The sequence below is a fragment of the Dendrobium catenatum genome, unplaced genomic scaffold (genome assembly GCF_001605985.2).
Source record: "Dendrobium catenatum unplaced genomic scaffold, ASM160598v2 fragScaff_scaffold_325, whole genome shotgun sequence".
NCBI classification, from domain to species: Eukaryota; Viridiplantae; Streptophyta; class Magnoliopsida; order Asparagales; family Orchidaceae; genus Dendrobium; species Dendrobium catenatum.
Window position 1 is genome coordinate 173,824 of NW_021318787.1, and position 19,896 is coordinate 193,719.

Below are 19,896 nucleotides of genomic sequence, written 5' to 3' on the forward strand. Positions count from 1 at the left end.
TTTACATATTTTTAATCATAAAAAAAAAAAAAAGCAAATGGCGGGTGAACAGTGCGACGCCAAATATGGCGTCGCACTGTTCACTGGCGACCTTATGCCGTAGAAAATAACGCTCCGTTGGAGCGACATTGAGCACGGAAAACACTCGTTTGCGTATCCATTGGAGATGCCCTTAGTAAATTTGGGTATCAGATAGATTTAACTTAAATCTGCAAGGTTTCTTCCCCCAGCGAGCTAACATCCTAAGCTCCTCCTCTCCTTTATACACCGTCGACCCCATCAACAAATGCACCCAATGAGCTCCCATCACGAACTCCTCTTCACCTTCACAAGCCACCCATTCCATCTTTGCCTGCACCCAACGAGCACACGTCACGAACTCCTTTTCTCCTTCACACGCCACCGATCCTGACGATACCTTCCCTAGCAAGCTTCGTTGCAATTCCCTCCCGTCGAGGAGGATTTACATATTAGGTTAAACGTCAGTTTAAAAAATATATTAAAATTAACTTTTATTTAAGTTGATTACAACATTTATGGTTTAAATATGGGAGTATTAATAATTAAAATTTATTTAATTAAATTAATATTATTTGTAACTTAAGTTGGCCGAATAAATTTGATAATATTTAATTATCCTAATAAATTATTAATTAATAATATAGCAGTATGTTTTTTAATGATAGTTATGATATGATTAATTTAATAATAGTTGATAACAAAATTATTAGTTAAATTATTAATATTCAATCAAATGATTAGATTTAGATATATTTTATAAGTTAATTGATATTATTTATTAATATTTAATTTGAGATTAATTGAGATGCTATTTTATATTAGTTATGATTTAATTGGTCTAATTAAAATTGATATAGGCCAAAAAAATATAAGAAGATCTTGTAATAAAAAAATTTCTAAATCTTAAAATTAGTTATTTGAATTTAACTAGTTTTTTTTCAAAATTTTCTCATGAAAGTTATTAAATCAATATTTGCATGATTTATTAAGGGGTTGTTTGGTTTGAAGTAGAATAAGTGTAAAGTATTCCAAGTACAAGGTTTTTAAAAATATTAGTGTTGGGTTTGTAGTAAAAGAAATGCAAAGGAAAATTTTAAAGTATTTGAAATTCATCATCTAATTCAATGGTGCATTTAGAAATCGTTAGGTGGAGTAAAAGAAATGCAAAGCTATTCAATTAAGCAAGGAAGAACTAGAGAATGTGACTTGGAGTAAGGATAAATCTAAGGAAGTGGCTATTGTAGAAAAATTAGTAGAGATATCCAAACCTAAGGAACCACCCCAACATGTAAAAGAAGTAGAAAAGCCTGTTAGGGAGGTAGTTGAGATGCCGCCACCACCACCACTTTTCTAAGGATTATTATAATAGAATTTGGATAACCAATTCTCAAGATTTTTAAAAAAATTTTAAAAATTTGACTATTAATATTCCATTTATAGAAACCTTAGAACAAATGCCCACCTATACTAAGTTCATGAAAGATATCCTTCAAAAGAAAAGAAGATTAGGATATTTTGAAAATGTAGCTTTAAATGAAAAGTGTAGCACAATTCTGCAAAAGAAACTTCCTTAAAAGCCTAAGGACCCTTGTAGTTTTACTATTCATTTAGCTATAGGGGATAAATTCTATGATATAGCACTCATCAAATTATTATCCTTGTCCATTTATAAAACATTGGATCTAAGAGAAGTCTAATCGACCACTATTACCCTTCAATTAGTCAACCATTCATTTACCTATCTTAAGGGGGTAATAGAGGATGTGCTAGTTAAGGTAGATAAGTTTTTCTTCCCTGTGAATTTCATTGTCTTAGATATTAAGGAAGATAGGGAGATAATTATTATCTTTGGAGGACCATTCCTAGATATCACTACGACCATGATAGATGTGCAAAAGGGTAAACTAATAATGAGTGTGCAAGATCAGAAAGTAGCCTTCAATATCTCAAAGTTATTAAATTTCCTAGTGACCAAAAAGAGGATGGTCATAAGTAGACATAGCGGATGATTATGTGCAAGATTGTATGGAGGATTTACTATTGGATAGTATTTAGAGATTCACTTGTATAAAGATGTCATTAGAGTGTGAGATAAAGATTCTATCCAAATGATTTTTGAAGCCCTTAGAATTTTAGGGGTAGGTTTGAAGAGCTTGATAAATCATCCCTAGGTAGATCTTTGAAATCTTCAGTTGTAGAGGCACCCATGTTAGATTCAAAAGCCTTGCCTTGCTATTTGAAGTATGCCTTCTTAGGAGAAGAATCAACTTTACTTGTTATCATATCTATTGAATTAGAAGAAAACCAAGAGGGTGAGTTGATTAGGGTTCTTAGTAAGTATAAGAGAGCTTTCGATTAGAGCATAACAAACAATGAAGGAATTAGTCCATCCTTATGCATTCACAAAATTTTGATGGAGAAAATATTCTTTACAAAAGTTAATTTCCAAATGAGACTGAACCTTGTTATGAATGAAGTAGTGAAGAAGGAGATACTTAAGAGGTTTGATGTAGGAATCGTTTAACCTATTTCATATAGTGCATAGGTTATTCCTTTACACTACATTTCTAAGAAAGAGGCTTAACTGTAGTAGGAATGAAAAAAAAATGAATTGATCCCCACTAGGATAGTTACCAGACAGAGGATTTGTATAAACTATAGGAAGTTGAATAAAGCAACTAGGATGGACCATTTCCCCTAACTTTCATTGACCTGATATTTTATATGATAGCATGACATCTTTTTTATTGCTTCCTAGATGGTTATTCAAGATACCACCAAATTCCTATATAACCAAAATACCACGATAATACCACATTTACCTTGTTATGAATGAAGTAGTGAATAAGGAGATACTTAAGAGGTTTGATGTAGGAATTGTTTAACCTATTTCATATAGTGCATAGGTTATTCCTTTACACTACATTTCTAAGAAAGAGGCTTAACTATAGTAGCAATGAAAAAAAATGAATTGATCCCACCTAGGATAATTACCAGATGAAGGATTTGTATAAACTATAGGAAGTTGAAAAAAGCAACTAGGAAGGACCATTCCCCCTAACTTTCATTGACTTGATATTTTATATGTTAGCATGATATCTTTTTTATTGCTTCCTGTATGGTTATTCAAGATACCACCAAATTCCTATATAACCAAAATACCAGGATAATACCACAATTACCAATCCTTATGGGGTCTTTGCCTTTAATAGGATGCTTTTTGGTTTATGTACTGTCCATACTACTTTTTATAGGTGTATTATGTCATTTTTTTATTTAACAAAGTAGGGTATTGATGTTTTCATAGATAATTTATTTGTATTTAGTATCACTTTTGATTCTTACACTACAGGAAAAACGTCTATTGTCAGAGGTGATTTTCGACGATTAACCTCAATTTTCTAGTGGTTTTGAACTTTACCGACGAAACCTCAGGAATAAATCGCATAAGAAATGGAAATCAACTGTAATATTTTCCAGTAATTTTTCTGCGGCTAAGAAAGCTAAAAATTATTGGACCCAAAATTGTAGGTAACCCGCAAAAAGATTCCAGTGCAAATACCGTCAATAAACCTTCAGTCATTACCGACAGTCTTATCCTCGTAGCTGACACTTAGCCAATATTGACATCTCATTAATTTTAACAGACCTACAATCAGACATCTCATCCTCTCTATGTGTAGTAGCTACAACGTATTGTTGGTCAATGATCTCCCGTGCTTTGATTTTTATGTCAGCTAACCAATCTTGCTTATCTCTATAACCACTAGGATATTTGTTGAAATAAACTTGAATAGCTTAACTTGCTAGCACAAATGGATCAAACTTCTCGTATTTTCTACATTGTTTTACTTCTACTAAATCATATGCGGGATGAACCCTTATGTCTCTATTCAGTACTGAATCGTATCATTGATAGTTAAATAAAAATATCAGATTCTCATCTTCTCCTGGGTACTATAACTCCAGACCCCATCCAGAATATCATAATAATCACACTCATTTTTTTTATGAGTGTTTCGTCTAACACAAACTCTATAATTTTCAATTTTTATTTATTTACCCCACAACTTAGAATGAAATCTGAACCCATTAACTATATATATTGATAAGGCGTTTTCTTTTTACATTAGGCCCCATGCTAGTGCTTGCACCCCTTTATCAAAAATCTTGATACAGGAGTTATATACCTAGAAATATTTTAAAATTTTAGGGCTTCTAGTATTCAATAAGATGTAAATTAATGAAATAATATAGATTTTACTCACTTGAGATCTAAACCAAGCTGAAAATTCATTTACAAGAAGTTGCTCAGCAGCTATAGTATTTGTTAGAGGCAAACTGCTTACAAAATACCTGGTGACAAATCATTCAAGTAACATTTGAGTATTAAAAATTAACATGATTCCTTTAACACATTATGAAAAAACTTACTCTAAGATTGTACTACAAGAAAAAATGTCATTATCAACCATCAAAATTGGCCACTAAAAATAACAATTTGGCCGCTAAAACAAATAGCGACCAAAAATATTTAAGTCGCTGGTTTGTCACAGTAGCCTTGTCACTGAGGCTCTTATCGACAATTTTTTTTTTGTTGCTAAATTAGTGACCATTAATTACTTTTGGTAGCTAAAATTATACAAATTAGCGACCTTTTTTTTTTTACACTAATGCAAATTTGTTTGGATGCTATTTATGATTTTAATTATTTATTTTGTTTATAACATTTTTCTTATAGCATCAAAGATAAAAATGGGTCGCAAAATGATCAATCATATAAATCACACGCCCCTTTAATTTCATGAAGTGTTTATATATTATATATGGATATCCATTTTGGTGATATTTAAGCTTCATTTGGGATATATATTATATATGCTTTCTTACTGCTTCTTAAAGCAGCTTTCTAGTATAAAATTTAACTAGAAAGCTGCTTTAAGAAGTAGTAAGAAAATCGTCTCAAATAAAGCCTTAGTAAAATTTATTGCTTATCTAATTATTATGTCATATCTTCAACATTTAAGATTAATCAATCGCTACTTGATATTATAGAATTTAATTATTTCTCATTAATCAAATAGATAAATTTAATAATAAAGAAATAACACTAATTTTATTACCTTGAGATAACAAAAATAAAAAGTATTGAATAAGAAAAATCATTCATCAATATAATTAATAAGGATCTGCTAGAAGAAACTGAAAATTATATTCATCCATATACTTTTAAAAATACATCTATTAATTAAAATACAAAATATCATCCAGAAATTCTCAATTACAACATCTTTGAAAACTGTGTTCGTTCTTTTGATCACCTCATTGATGTAATTCTCCCCGTTGACAGCATCTCCACCCTCCACATAATGAATCCTTTATTTTTAAGGCCTCCAAGTGGTGCTTTCAGCTTGAATGACCGCAAGAAGTTGTTAGCCCTTTTTAAGTAGGGACCCACAGTGAAAATCTCATGGATGAGGTCCTCAATGCAAATAATCTTATGCTTCCCAAGACACTGCCATGATAAAAATAATAAAATTCCATAAAATCTAAAATAACAGCTTGTAAGTTTTGAAGTATGTTAAAAAACCAAAACCTGCTCAATGATGAAATTGTTGGTTAATGAAATTATTTGCTTTTGTTGTTTCCCATAGCATCTATTATAAATCAATTCTCTCACACTTTTCAGGTTAGGATATCCATATGTAAGTTGTAACGTAAGGCTCCACCATCCGAAGCATGTTCATGATGGCCTTGTTCACCTTTAGAAACACACCATTAAAGATTTGTCTAAGACACAGAAAATGCATCAATTCTATTACAAAGAAACTAGCATATATTTCCAAGAGCCAAAATAGCATTGTCATATGTCATTCCATTGTCTGAATGCTGAGCATTAGGATGTCGGGGAAAGTGCTTCTGCAAAGTAGCAACCAGTTCATTAAAATAAAATGTTGGGTAGTCACTGCATGTACCTGCAACAAGGATCTAAAGACAGAACCACCAAACTCAGCAAAAACACCAATACCATAAACTACAACCTGTTAGCAAAACTTCTTTTAAGCATAAAACTAACATGTACAGAAATAACAGTAGTGAGGACATGAGAGCATAAGCATAAGAAAAAAGAGCAGTTCATAAAAAAATATAATGCCAAAAAAATAAATTTTATGATCGAATTACAAATATAAATAAAATAATATACAAATATAAATTTAGTGAATATAAACAACATATTAATTGACAATTAATCAGGGCCGAATCAAGAACTAACAAACAAATAAATAAATCAAGAATGATATAAACTAAAAAACAAATCAAGAGCCATATAAACTAATAACTTGAGAAAACACAATCAAATTGAGGTACAAAAAAAAAATAATACAGACTCTATGATGCAACGAGTTTCCTTTGTTACAATAATATCAAAGCAATATTGGCTAAATCCTTCTTTTGACAAAATGAATTTTAGTATTGTTGAAATAAAACAAATCCAAATCAAAATTCAATATTTTATTCTGCAACTTTTCCTTAAAACCTAACACCAACATTTCATTGGCAGAAGAATCTCTTCCATTTCTTTCGCAGAAGATATCCTATAGTTTGTGATACCTTACATATTTTATCTCTTTCATTTGTTTTGGCCTCAACGTTAGCTGGTGACAGCAACTGAATAGCATGCCTGAATAAGCAATGTATGATAATTAGCTTAATTATAAGAAAAGGAGATGCAGGAGATAGTTGTCTCAGGCTATTCTAGATTTTGAGATTTTCAATGAAGATCTAGAATGTGATGTAGATTTAGATGTATCAAATGAAATAAAAATAAACTTTGAAAATAAACAAACTATTAATCATAGGTCCTTGAATATGTTGACATTGCCAAAACTTGCAAGAAATTAAAAAGAAAGAGAAATGGGAGGTGTTTGTTTGGCAAGAATTAATAATGAGCTCAACAAATTTATACAACTTTATCCAAAATTTTTTAATAGTAAAAATATTTTATCTTCTTTCTTTCTATTTTTCAACAACCAAAACAAATGATGTTGATGACATAAAATATGGATAGGGATAGGGGATTAGGGTAATATACTAATACGTAGACTTTGAACTATTCCACACAGGGCGTAACCGCATTTGAGGAGAAGATTCACAATCCACGAACTAATCACAGCTGCCTTGGTCCTTGATGCCACCGATGACGACTTTCCCCCTGCTCAAAGTGAATGAATGGAAGAATACATGTTGCTTTTGTGGCCCTAGGAGGCCAACTCGGGATCAAGTCAAACAGGAGCTAGGGCACAATGGTGGCGGTTTGCAAACCGATTCTATAAACCACTATAAAAATTTGAAATTTTTTATAATTTTTTAGCACAGCTGTCTATATCAATTTATAGCAGTGGTTTAAAAACTAGCACTAATAATTGCTACAAAAATCTCATATTTTGATAGTGGGGTTCTGATCCCTATGGAAGTGAAATTTCTAAAGACAAATGAGCCATACAAAGCATACCAAATCAGGGATCCAGTTTAGTTTTTCAACCAGTCCAATAAATGTAACGATAACAAGTACAACAAATGGATGCCTAATTTCATCTCAAAGAAAATTATGCTACATTTTATTATTTATGCACACATTAAAAATACTCTTGAAGCTCAATTTGCTAATGCCAATGATAAATGCTCACAAAGTAGTGTCTTTGAACTTTTTCCAATTAATTAAGAAACTAAAATTAATAATGTAGTGTCTCTGCACTTTCAAATAAATTAAAAAGCTAAAATTAATTAGGTTAAACTTGCAAATAAAAAGTAAATAACACTCAAAACCTAACTATGAGCATTGATTTTTTTTATTTATTTTTTTTTTTTTAACTATGAGCATTGAATTGTTAGCTACTCTTTGAGCATTCCTTAAGGAGTAATCCATTTATAGGAGAAAACCTAATATGGAAAAATAGAGCGTCTGCTTGCTAAATGCATTATTGGTATCAACCAAGACAAAATGAATGCAAACACTAATGAACCATCCCCACAATGGTTAAGAAGAGATATAGCCAACAATGTATCTCCCTCAAAGCAGAAAAAGATTGATGAAATCAGAGGGAATTGAGGAAAATGCTTGCCACCCTGGTGGAGTACAAAAGTTACCTAAAATGTGTAGATACAAATGAAGCAAAGATAACTGAAAAATGTGAAAACCTTTGATCAGTTGCAACAATAAGGCTAAAATATATAAAGGTGGCATCAAAACCTAATGAAATACCATAGATGCAAGAGTAGCAATTATAAGTAACTGTAAAAAAATAAATCAAATATGCTACATATCAATCCTTCTGATTGTGCTTTATTCATAACATATTTTTTTAACTTGTTCAAATATCTGCTATATGATTAGAATTATTGATTATAATTATAAATATTTAAAATAGAATATTAAATACACATTTTACCTCTCAAAAGGTTACATCCAATGATATTGTATAGTTCCACCGACTTGAGCATCATAAGGTAAATCGACTAGAAGATGTTCCATATAATCAAAGAATCCCAAGGGAAAATATTTTTCTAACTTGCATAGAATGATTTGTATGTTCTCCTCACTCCTCCATAAAGTACCTTCGCTTAGTTTGGATGAATATATGTCTTTGAATAAAAGGCTAAGCTCAGTCAAAGAATTTGATATGTAATCTAATAATGGACATACTATAATTGGAAGGAGCACCTTTAAAATTATATGATAATCATGACTTTTTCGTCCAAATAATCTAGCAGATTTAAGGTCTACATGTTGACTTATATTTGATGCATAGCTATCAAGAATTTTTAAATCTTAAAACCACTAACATATTGATTTTTATTGTAACGTGAAAGAGTAAGGTGATTTGGGCTTCATTATTTTGCCCTCATTGGTTATTACTAACTCTAGATTTTTCTATCGGTAGTACTCTTTAATGTCCAGTCAAACTTTCACATTATCCTTTCTCTTGTCTTTAACATCAATGATTATATTAAAAAAGATGTCGAGAATGTTCTTCTCAATGTGCATACATCCAGATTATACCTTATCAAATTTATACTCCAATATGGTAATGTCCATAAAATGCTTTTTTAATCCAATTATGTTGAACATCATATCCCAAAAATTTATACTCTAATAATGTTGGGAAATCAATAATTGATGAAATGCCAAAAAGTCTCTATAGTACATCATACCCACTTAATTTGGGTGAAGGAGATGACCTCTCAACTCTATTTTTAATGAATGCATCTTTATATCTTCTAAATGGATAATTAAAAGGTAGGAACACATGGTGACAATCAAACCAAGTATTTTTTTCCTTCATATTTTAGTGTGAAAGATTTAGTATTCTCCACACACCGCTATGCTCCAACCAGATAACATACCATAAGCTAAAAAATTACCAATGGCCCAAAGTAATGCAACTATGAGGAGAAGTTTTTGTTTGGTTGAGATGTTATATGTGTGGACAATTTCTTCCCATAAGAACTTGAGATCATCAATTAATGGTTGTAAAAAAATATCAATTTTTGCTTTTAGATCATATAATCTAGGTATTATAAGTGTTAAGAACATGCACATGGTAGTCATACACATCTCTGGTGAAAGATTGTATGGTGCTAGTATAACTGGCCAACAAGAATAAGGTGAAGCTTCGTGACCGTATGGAGTAAAACCATCAGCACATAATCCAAATCTTATGTGGCTCATCAACAAATGAAGCATGCATTCGATCAAAATGTTTCTACGCTTCAGCATCTGATGGATAAGAAAGAATACCATTGTATACTCCCATTATTCCATTTCATATGACTTATTGAACTCATTGATTTATAGAGCTGCTAAAGTATTTGAATAATCATTAAATAAAATAACCAAGAATATGAAACATCTTTTTTTTATGATGTTATTTTCTTGAGTTGGGTTTGAATCGAGGTGCATTGCAGGTGCGTCAATAAACTTCTATCACATCATCCTTGTAGTATAACATATAATAATTTATACAACAATCAATTTTCAGAGTAGTGAGATCCAACTTGGATACTAATTTATTTATTCGATACAAATTTATGGGGGGGGGATTAAATTATCTGCTGGATTTGTTTCCTTGAGAAGACTAATAAAGTCATTAAAGAAATCATAAGGAATATTATATTCAGCTTTGATACTTAGCATCCTAACAACAACTGAAAAATTTTAATGAGTTATACAATCATCCCAAATTTATTTTTTAGCAGCATATACTAATTCAATTAATTTTTTGGTTTTTAAGTTTAGTAGATCTTCCATGATAGCCCTTAAATTAGAATATGCTGCATCAAAAATAAATTCTTCATACATCCAACTCATTTAATCTTCAACAACTATTTCAAAAGCCATGGATAGACTGGCATGAGTATTTCTATATGGCCTTTACTCATTAAGTGAGGTTCAAATCTAGCATCATGGAATAAATCCCCAATGATATAAATCAACATTTACATCATCGGGCTTAAGGAATGCTTGATTTTTGTGCTTCGAGCATGGACATCTAAATATTCCATCAAACATAAATAAAGGTAGTTAACATGCGACTTGAATAAAAGTCTCAATTCCTTCCATAAATTCATATGTCAATCCTTTTCAACCAAGTAAAAATCTATTATACATCCAATATCTCTCTTCTTGGATAGTCATTTGGGTGTTAAAGTAAATGATCCCTACATAATTGTGAAATGAATTATTAAAAAATGTGCAGCCTCAAGGGTGTGATAAATACATCAAGGTAGGAAATATATGAATCCTTTTTCTATATTATGTCATATTAAAAGTCAAATTCTCATTTAAATCTAATTAAAAAAGATCATTTCTAATATTTTCTAACCAAATCTTTTTAGGTCTATCTCTACCTTTCTTAACATAGGTCAAATTTAAAACTACTAATTTCATAACTGGGTCATCGGAAGGCCATAATTTTAAGTGACTAAACCATCTAAGGAAACTTTATCTAATCTTATCTTCTACTGGCGCTACTCTAACCTTTTTACATATATGCTTATTTCATATCTTATCTATATAGGTAAAGACACTCATCCACTAGAGCATCCTCTTCTCTGCAACACTTAACTTACTATTATGCTTCTCTTTTAATGGCCAACATTCAACAACATAAAGCATTGTAGTTCTCACCATCATCTTATAGAATTTTTCGTTAAGTTTGAGGGGGACTTTTTTTCACACAACAAGCCTAAAGCATTCCTCCACCTCAACCATCCAACTTGAATTATGTTGATAATATCCCCATCTATTTCACCATCACTCTGAATAATAGATCTAGGATATCTAAAATGTGTACACTTTTTAATGACTTGATCTCCCAAAGTCAAAATCCCCTAACTAGATTTATTACTACTAAAATTACACTCCATATATTCAATTTTAGATCTACTCAAGCAAAAACCTTTAAACTTTAAGGTTGACCTCCATAATTCAAGTTTACCTTCAACTTCCTCTCTAGTTTTATAAATAAGAAGAATATCATAAGCAAAAAGCACACACCAAGGTACATCATATTGCAAATGTTTAATGAAAACATCCATGACTAAAGCAAAAATATATGGGCTTAAGCCATCCCTAAATCAACACTAAAGGCATTAATGGAGTTTAATAGGTATGTATAGTTCGAGCATGGAGATTAAAAGAAACTAAGGAGATGCATGAAGATCACCTTTGAATAAGTCTTACGGGCGAAAATCAGCTATGTCAAGGTTAGTCATTGAGGCTAGGGTGGAATTCGGCAAGGGTAGAAGGTTGCGTCTTCTCTGGACAGATTGAACGAGAAGGCAACCGAGGGAAAATTTTGGCAAGCACGGGCATTCTCTTGATGAACTAGACTGGCCAGGAAAAGAAATGAGGAAGGAGGGGGCTTGAATTTTAGGGCATTTTTTGGTGTCATTTCCTACAGTTTAAACCGCCAAATTTTTTTCACTTAAAAAATGGAGGCTAAATCACTAGTAAATATCAACATGAAAATAAAATACCGAAAAAAAATTTGGTAATCATTTGACCGCCAGAATTTCTGGCGATTTACTCTTTATTATCGTGACCACCAATTAATAGCAACTATCAAACTGTCAGTATTTCCATATGGTGTTCACTGAATTTCCTATAGTGTTATTTAGAACATTTAGCTCTAGTTTTAAAAAGATGTGTTAAACTAAATTTGGTACTAAATTGGGAGAAATATTAATTTATGGTAATATAAGGCATAGTCTTAGGCCATAACATTTTTTTGAAATATTTAAAATTGGATAGGGCTAAAGTTCAAGTAATTGATAACCTTTCACCACTCACTTCTGTTATAAGAATAAGAAGTTTTTCGGACATTCTAGTTTTTAAACAAGATTCATAAGGGATTTTTCTAAATTTTAAAACATTTATTTTAATTGAAAAGATATCCCTTTTAACTTTGATGATGAATGCCTAAATGTTTTTAATAGTTTAAAATAACACTTAATCATTATACATAATAGGTTACACTTGATTGGACACTACATTTTGAAATCATATGTGCTGTTAGTGACTGTTCTATTAGTGTCGTGTTAGGGTAAGGAAAAGATAGAAAATGTCTTGTTATATATTGTGCTAGCATAATATTGAACTCAACTCAATTTAATTATATAATCACTAAGAAAAAACTATTAGCCATTATCTTTACCCTTGAAAAGTTTAGATCATATTTGATTGGCACCCTTGTTCTAGTTTACATTAATCATTCCTACGAATTTCTCTCAGTTTTCCTACAGTTTTTCTTATGACAAAGAAAAAATGTCGATCTTAGATTAATCCTATGGATTCTTTTGTTGCAAGAATTAGATGTAGAAATTCTTGATAGAAAGGAATCTGGGAACTAGGTGGCTGATTATTTATCTAAAATAGAGCTTTAAGAACTTGTATGTTATTAGTGTGAAATTTATGAGATTTTTCCTGATGAGAATTTGCTAGTTGTGCATTCATATGGTATGATAATATTTTGAACTTCATTCTTAGTGGTGATATTCCCATTAAAATGTCTTATACCCAAATGTGTAAATTTTGTATGATGCTAAATTCCATTTTTGGGATGGGCCACTCTTATTTAGGAGGTGTAAAAACCAAATCATTTGGTGATGTATTCTAGAAAATGTAATGGAATCTATCATTAGGCATTATCATGACTCCAAATATGAAGGTCATTTTAGGGGTTTTAGAATTGCTTATATGATATTATAGTATGAATTTTATTGGCCTTCCCTATTTAAGGATGTAAATAAATTTGCTAAGAAATGTGATCAGTGTCAAAGGGTACGCAATATTTCTAGAATAAATGAAATGTCTCTTAGCTTTATGCTAGAAGTTAAGATTTTTATGTTTACAGAATAGATTTATGGGATCTTTTGAACAATCTTTTAGAAATCAATATATTTGGGCAAATATTTTATATCTCCAAGTGGATTGAAAGAATAGAACCCCCTAAATGAATGTTTAGGTACTTATTGAATTTTTTAAAAATTTTACTTTTTCTATATTTGGAGTACCTAAAATAATTATTAGTGATGGGGCAAGTCATTTTTGTAACAAGAGTGTGGAAACATTTATTTTGAAATATGATATTAAATATAGAGTTATATCTACTTATCATCCCCAAACTAGTGATAAGGCTAAAATAAGTATTAGGAAAATTAAAAGAATTTTAGATAAAATTCTGAGTCCAAATAGGAAGGAGTGGGTTTTAAAGTTAGATGATGCACTTTAGGCTTATAGGACTACATTTAAGATACATATTAGAATGTCACCCTATAGAATGATCATTGGAAAAGTCCTCCATTTACCTTTGGGATTAGAGCATAAAACATTCTGGGCTATGAAAGAATTGAATTATATTTTGAAAGATACTATGGAGAAAAGATTAATACAGCTAAATGAGTTGGATGAATTTATACATGAGGATTATGAGAATACAATGATATATAAAATTAATAAGTGGCATGATCATAAGCTTCCTAGGAAGGAATTTAAGCCTGGATGGGAAATTTTAATATAGAGTTCAAGATTGAAATTATGTCTAAGAAATTTGAGATTCAGATGGTCAGTACCATTCACTATAGTCAAAATGTATCTTTATGGAGTTGTTGATATTCACAACCATAAAACTAACCTGATTTTCAAAGTTAATGGTTGAAGGTTAAAACCCTATCTGGGAGTAGATGTTGATCACTTTAGAAGCTTCATAGACTTTGTATTTCCATTGCTAAAAAAAAAAATTTAAAATCTTCATAGAGCTATCTCATATTGAATAAGATTCTAGCATAGTTTGGATGAAGACTATAAACTTAGTGTTGTTTGGGAGGCAACCCAATTGATCTTATTATTTAATATTAAGGAGTTATGTGAGTACTATGTTTATTGAGCTTAAAAAATCTTATGATTTGATAAGTTCTTAGGTGTATCTTATGCGTGTGTGTATGTTGAGCATATAATGAGCATGAAAAATGAATTTAAAATTCAGTGCATCACCTCAATGCTACTACCTTAAGTGCTGCATCGCTATGTCAATTATTAAAATATTTAATTTAATCAATCACACCATAGCACTTGAAAAATTTAGCACCACGTAGCAAAATCTCCCTTTAGAGTGCTGCAGTACTACCCCTTTAGAACCACAACATTGAGCTCTTCAGTCATTCTATCAAACTAAGTGCCATAAAGCCTCCCATATAGCATCATAGCGCTTGGACAAATATTAAATAGGGTAAATTAAGCATGTTAGCAATAATTGCATGGAGCACTGCAGCATTTCCATGTGTTGTGCATTGTGATGGTATCATAAAAAGCCTAAAATTCCAATTCCCATGGGTAGCACCACAATGCTACCTATCTCTAATAGCATAATGCTTATACCTGACAAATTTGATTGAGCATCATAGTACTACTCGAGAAAATATTGTTCAGCACTATCTAAATTACAAATAATAAAGAGGCTAAATTTTATTTTCATATGCATTCATGTTTCCTTGAGTTTTAGAGCTTTAGAGATGTATGTCTTAATTTTCCATGTTTAGATTTTGATAACCTTGGGGGGATTATCCAAGGTCAAATTATAGATCATAGTTAGGACTTTGCCTTGCCAATGTTGTTATTATTTAGGGATTCTTCTCCAATATGAAGGAGCCATAAAATGAGTACATTTTCATCTAGGGTAAATGGGTTCCTTTCACTCCTATTGGTATTAATCAAATCTTCTAAACCACTAATTTCCAATTTATCAGGGATGAGTATTTAAATTTATATATCACTTCCATAAACTACAAGGAGATTATCAGGTTCCTTATATAGTGGGATTGAATTCCCAGTGAAAGAACAAAGAGAATAAAATAGTTCATTTTCCTACTATCACCCTCTCCCAAAAATCTAAGGCTTGGAATTACTTCATTTCTACGAATTTAATGAAAATAAAAGTATTAGCGAGGTAACCAAATAATGGGCTATTTTAAACTATTGTATTCAAAAGGATATGACTGAGGATTTTGGTAAAAGTATTTTTCAGTCTATCCAATAGAAGTTTAGGTTAACTTCTATGGGCTTGGGGCATCCCACATATTTGCAAATTTTGTGAGTCAGCTAAGGTAGTAGGAAACCCTTGGGAGGAGTAGGTAATTCATTCCTACGCTCTAATTAGATCTAAGATCATTCACTTCAAAATCATTATGCCATAGCATGGTGAGGGATCCATTTGAACTAATGCAATAAAGGGGGTAAAGGTCCTATAATGCTAGGAGATTAGGTGGCAAACTTGTGAGATAGAGTTGATTAGATTAAGATTCTTGTAATCACCTCAAGCAATAAATGAGTGGGCAGAACATGGGATATATAACCACTACATCCACATGATGCTTCAGCACTAACAACATTATTGGTATTAGGTTGACTATAATGTAGCCATGATAGCATGTTTAAGAGCTATGAGATGGACTCCCACTATCAAAAAACTACAATGATGTTGTTTATGAACAGGAGTAGGACCTCAATAACACCTTCGACAACAACACTAAAAGAAGAAGAAGAAGAAGATGGATGATGATGAAGCAAGTAGGGAGAGCCCTACTATTGGCCTGGTAACAATTTACTTTTATTTTTAATTTTTTATTGTTATTGAATACTTTATTTATTTTGTTAGTGCTTTTTTTAGTTCTTATTACTTATTTTGTATTATCCCTTATAACAGTTTTGTAATTTCTTATTTATTGCTTTTGTATTTTTTTAGTAATTTCTGAATATTTATTTTCTTTGAAAAAAATATGAATTTAAATTTTCCAATTGGATTTATTACGTATTCATTATTGCACTTTTTTTGTTTGAGTTATAACTTTTGGAAAATTCAAATATACAATCTTTAAGTATTTAATAGTACACAACTTGCAAAATATCTCTAATAAAATAAATAAAAAATAACAACTAATCTTTTCATTTAAAAAATTAGCAATTTTGGATAAGTAAATTTCTAAAACTCACTTAAGCATTTGATTAATTATGATGGAATATTGACTTTTGTATTAATGCAAGTTAAATCATTATATTAATCCTAAATCATGTAAAGGCAAGTAATTAGGGAATTATGAAACCTTTACCAAATTTTAGAGTTGTATATTGTGTGGATGCAAGAGATATGTTCAACACCAAATAAGGTATTTTAGAAAATAAAAAAGTATAAAAATAAAAAAATATTGAAAAGGGGTGAAGTATTGAATATCAAAAATTGGTGTTGCAATGTTTAGCCTTGCTTAAAAATAATAAGTGGAGGCAATAAATCGGCATTCAAAATCATTATTAGGTACTTTGCCAAATAAATAAAAGAAGAGAAATTAAATAACAAAATACCTTAATATCAAAAATTTGTACCTATAATTCCAAGCCCTACCTCTATAATTATAAAATAAATTATTGGAATCCTAATACTTAAACAAAGCTAATAGGATGATTTGAGGATAAACTGAATGAATAATTTCATTAAATCCTAAAAATTCAATAAACGTAAGTAAGCTAGTCAAAATTAATTCACCCACAAGAGTTTATCCTAGAAAGAATAGTAATATAAAATGAGGGATTAAGATTTTATATTTTATTGGAATATCCTCCAACTTATGTATCATATAAATACTTAGAATAAATTTTTTTTTAAACATAGACTCAATGCAAAAAATAAATTTTTTATCCCAGTACAATTTAAATAACTTGAGGAAAAGTAATAACTTAAAGTATGGAAGAATTCAATAAGGGAAAAATTGGTCACTCAAAAATACCTATATTATGTTATTTTTTCTTTTAATCCTTATGTTTTGTGTAGAAAAATGCTAAAAAATCTTGAAAATTGAACTAGCAGCACAAATGTAATTCTAGAATTCATTTTAGTGCGACAGCGCAACACCTTAAGGGCCACACCTGAGAGCATACAAAAATTCTACTGGATATATTAGCGCCAAAGCACTATCAATTCAGCACTGCAATGCCGGATCAAAGCATCATAGTGCCAAATTTCTAAGTGCCACAACCAGAGTCAGTTGGAGTAGTGAATCAAAGTGATTATTAGTGAACTGATGTGTCAATTTAGCAGTGTCGTAATGCTACCAAGCTAGCATCATAACTCTCTTGTCATTTATAAAATTATAACTAGTAACCTTAGAGTTCTTATTTAGAGGTTGGCACATTATAGAAACATTTTGTGTATGTGTGTGCGAGTGTGTCGACTATCTTAGGGAGAATGTAGCTTGTGTTCTGCTATATGGAGTCCTATATTGGAGTGGAGCAAAGTGGAGAAGTACTAAGGGATTGTAATTCAAATTTTGGATCATTTCTAAACTTGGTTTTACTTTTTTTATCTTGTTATTTTATGTTTGTTAGTCTATAACTTGTTTAACATTCGGTGAAATAAATGTATGCTTTATTTGTTATGTGTAATAATGCCTCTATGTGAAGCTAAACAAATTGAAAGGCATGTATTGCTTAGAGCATGCTTTATTTTTTAATATATCCATGTTGTTTTTAACTTCTTCGTGTTTCAATTAATGTAAGCATTGGATCTTAAATAAATTAAAAACATAGTGTGATCTAGAGCTCCATGAAGGAATAAAAGGGAAACTAGAGAACTTAGAACAAAGTTCAAACATGCATAGACATATCGTGGCTAGGGTTATGTGGTCTTAAGGAGGTAGAAGAGCTGTAGTTTGGTAGGATCCTAGTTAAGACTCCAACGAGCTCGATAGAGATGAGGAGCACTATTTCCATGATCCATAGAAATTCTAGGTAGTAAAACTTTCTAAAGTAATCATGTTCTTTTAAAAAATCATAGGTTCAAATTTTCTAAACATAGTAATTTTTCTTCCAACAATTTGAAACTCTCTTCTTTTAATTTGCATACCTATATTAAATCATTCAAATAAATGAATTTAGTAGTTCAGTAGCAGTAGTAAAGTGAACATAGGATATTTCTAGTTCCTTGAATCTACACTTTTTTGCATCATTATGTTTCTTGATACAACATGTGAATTTGCATTAAAATAGGAATTACACCATAAAAAATTAAACTACCATTAGAAATTGAGTAGTGTGTATAAGCATAAACCAGCAGCTAAAAATAGTCATATATGAATAGTCTGTGTGTTGTCAAGTTTTGACCACATAACAAAGGATAAACTATTATACTCATGAGTTGCCCCCAGGTGAGAGAACCTTAAGGAGTTTTATATTCTGACCTATTAGAATTCTTGAAATATAAAATCCATTCACTTTCAACATTAAACTGATGATATGTGATGTGCGGATACTTATAAATAGGACACCAAACTTGGGTTTAAAATATAAAGACTAATTGGGTTAAAAAGAAAATTTAAAATATATGATGAAAGTATCATTTTGCACTTTCATGCTTCGAGGTTCCATAAAAGAGATGAAATGTTTCTTTCACATAAGTCATTTGTGGACCTCCAAAAGGACACCGCTACGGCTACATGATTGCAGAGGGGTATACGACCGCACCTACCCCGAGGGATAGAGACGATCACAGGCCTCTGCGCTCCTTGCAAACAGGCCGATGGAAGGGCAAATTAGACCCTACATTCGATTAACCATAGAGGATAGCGGCTCTTGCCTACACACCCTGATGGGTAATAATATGCATAGCCTGATCACAATCATGGGTTTCCCCCACCTGATACATCAGCTCAAGTAGGGTTTAGTAGATATGGAATTCAGTTTCCCACTGGTGCAAGCCCCCATGGTTAATTACATCTCAAATCAAAGCCCAAGAAGACTCTCGATTAAGAATCATACATTATCCTTTCTTAAATGGGATTGGCACATAGGGCTAAGACTAGGAAGTCCTATTCAAATGGAAAGAAAGGGCTCAAATTACTCAGTCAGCATGAGTGGTTTACACCAGCATTCAGAGAGACTAAGATAGTGAGAAGAAACTAGAGAAAAGAAGATCAAGCATCCAACACATACGTGAGAGAAAGATGGAGGTGGTGTCATCCATGTGATGCAAATAAGTAAGATTTATAGTCCCTGAATAGAAGGGATTTACCCACTATTTAGGAATTACCACGAGACTGAATGTAGTAGTCTTGAATCCTAAATCTAAGTTGGGTTTAGTATTCTACACATAACACTAAAATCAATGTCCTAACTAATGCAGTTCAAAACCTAAACTTACCTCGACCTGGATTGGGGAGCCAGCTAACCACCTAATAGATTCAAAACTATACAGTTCGGTCATTTATGAAAGATGGGTGGGTGACTTAGTTTTTGGAAGTTAAGGCTGACATCTAGAGAGTTTGTAAATT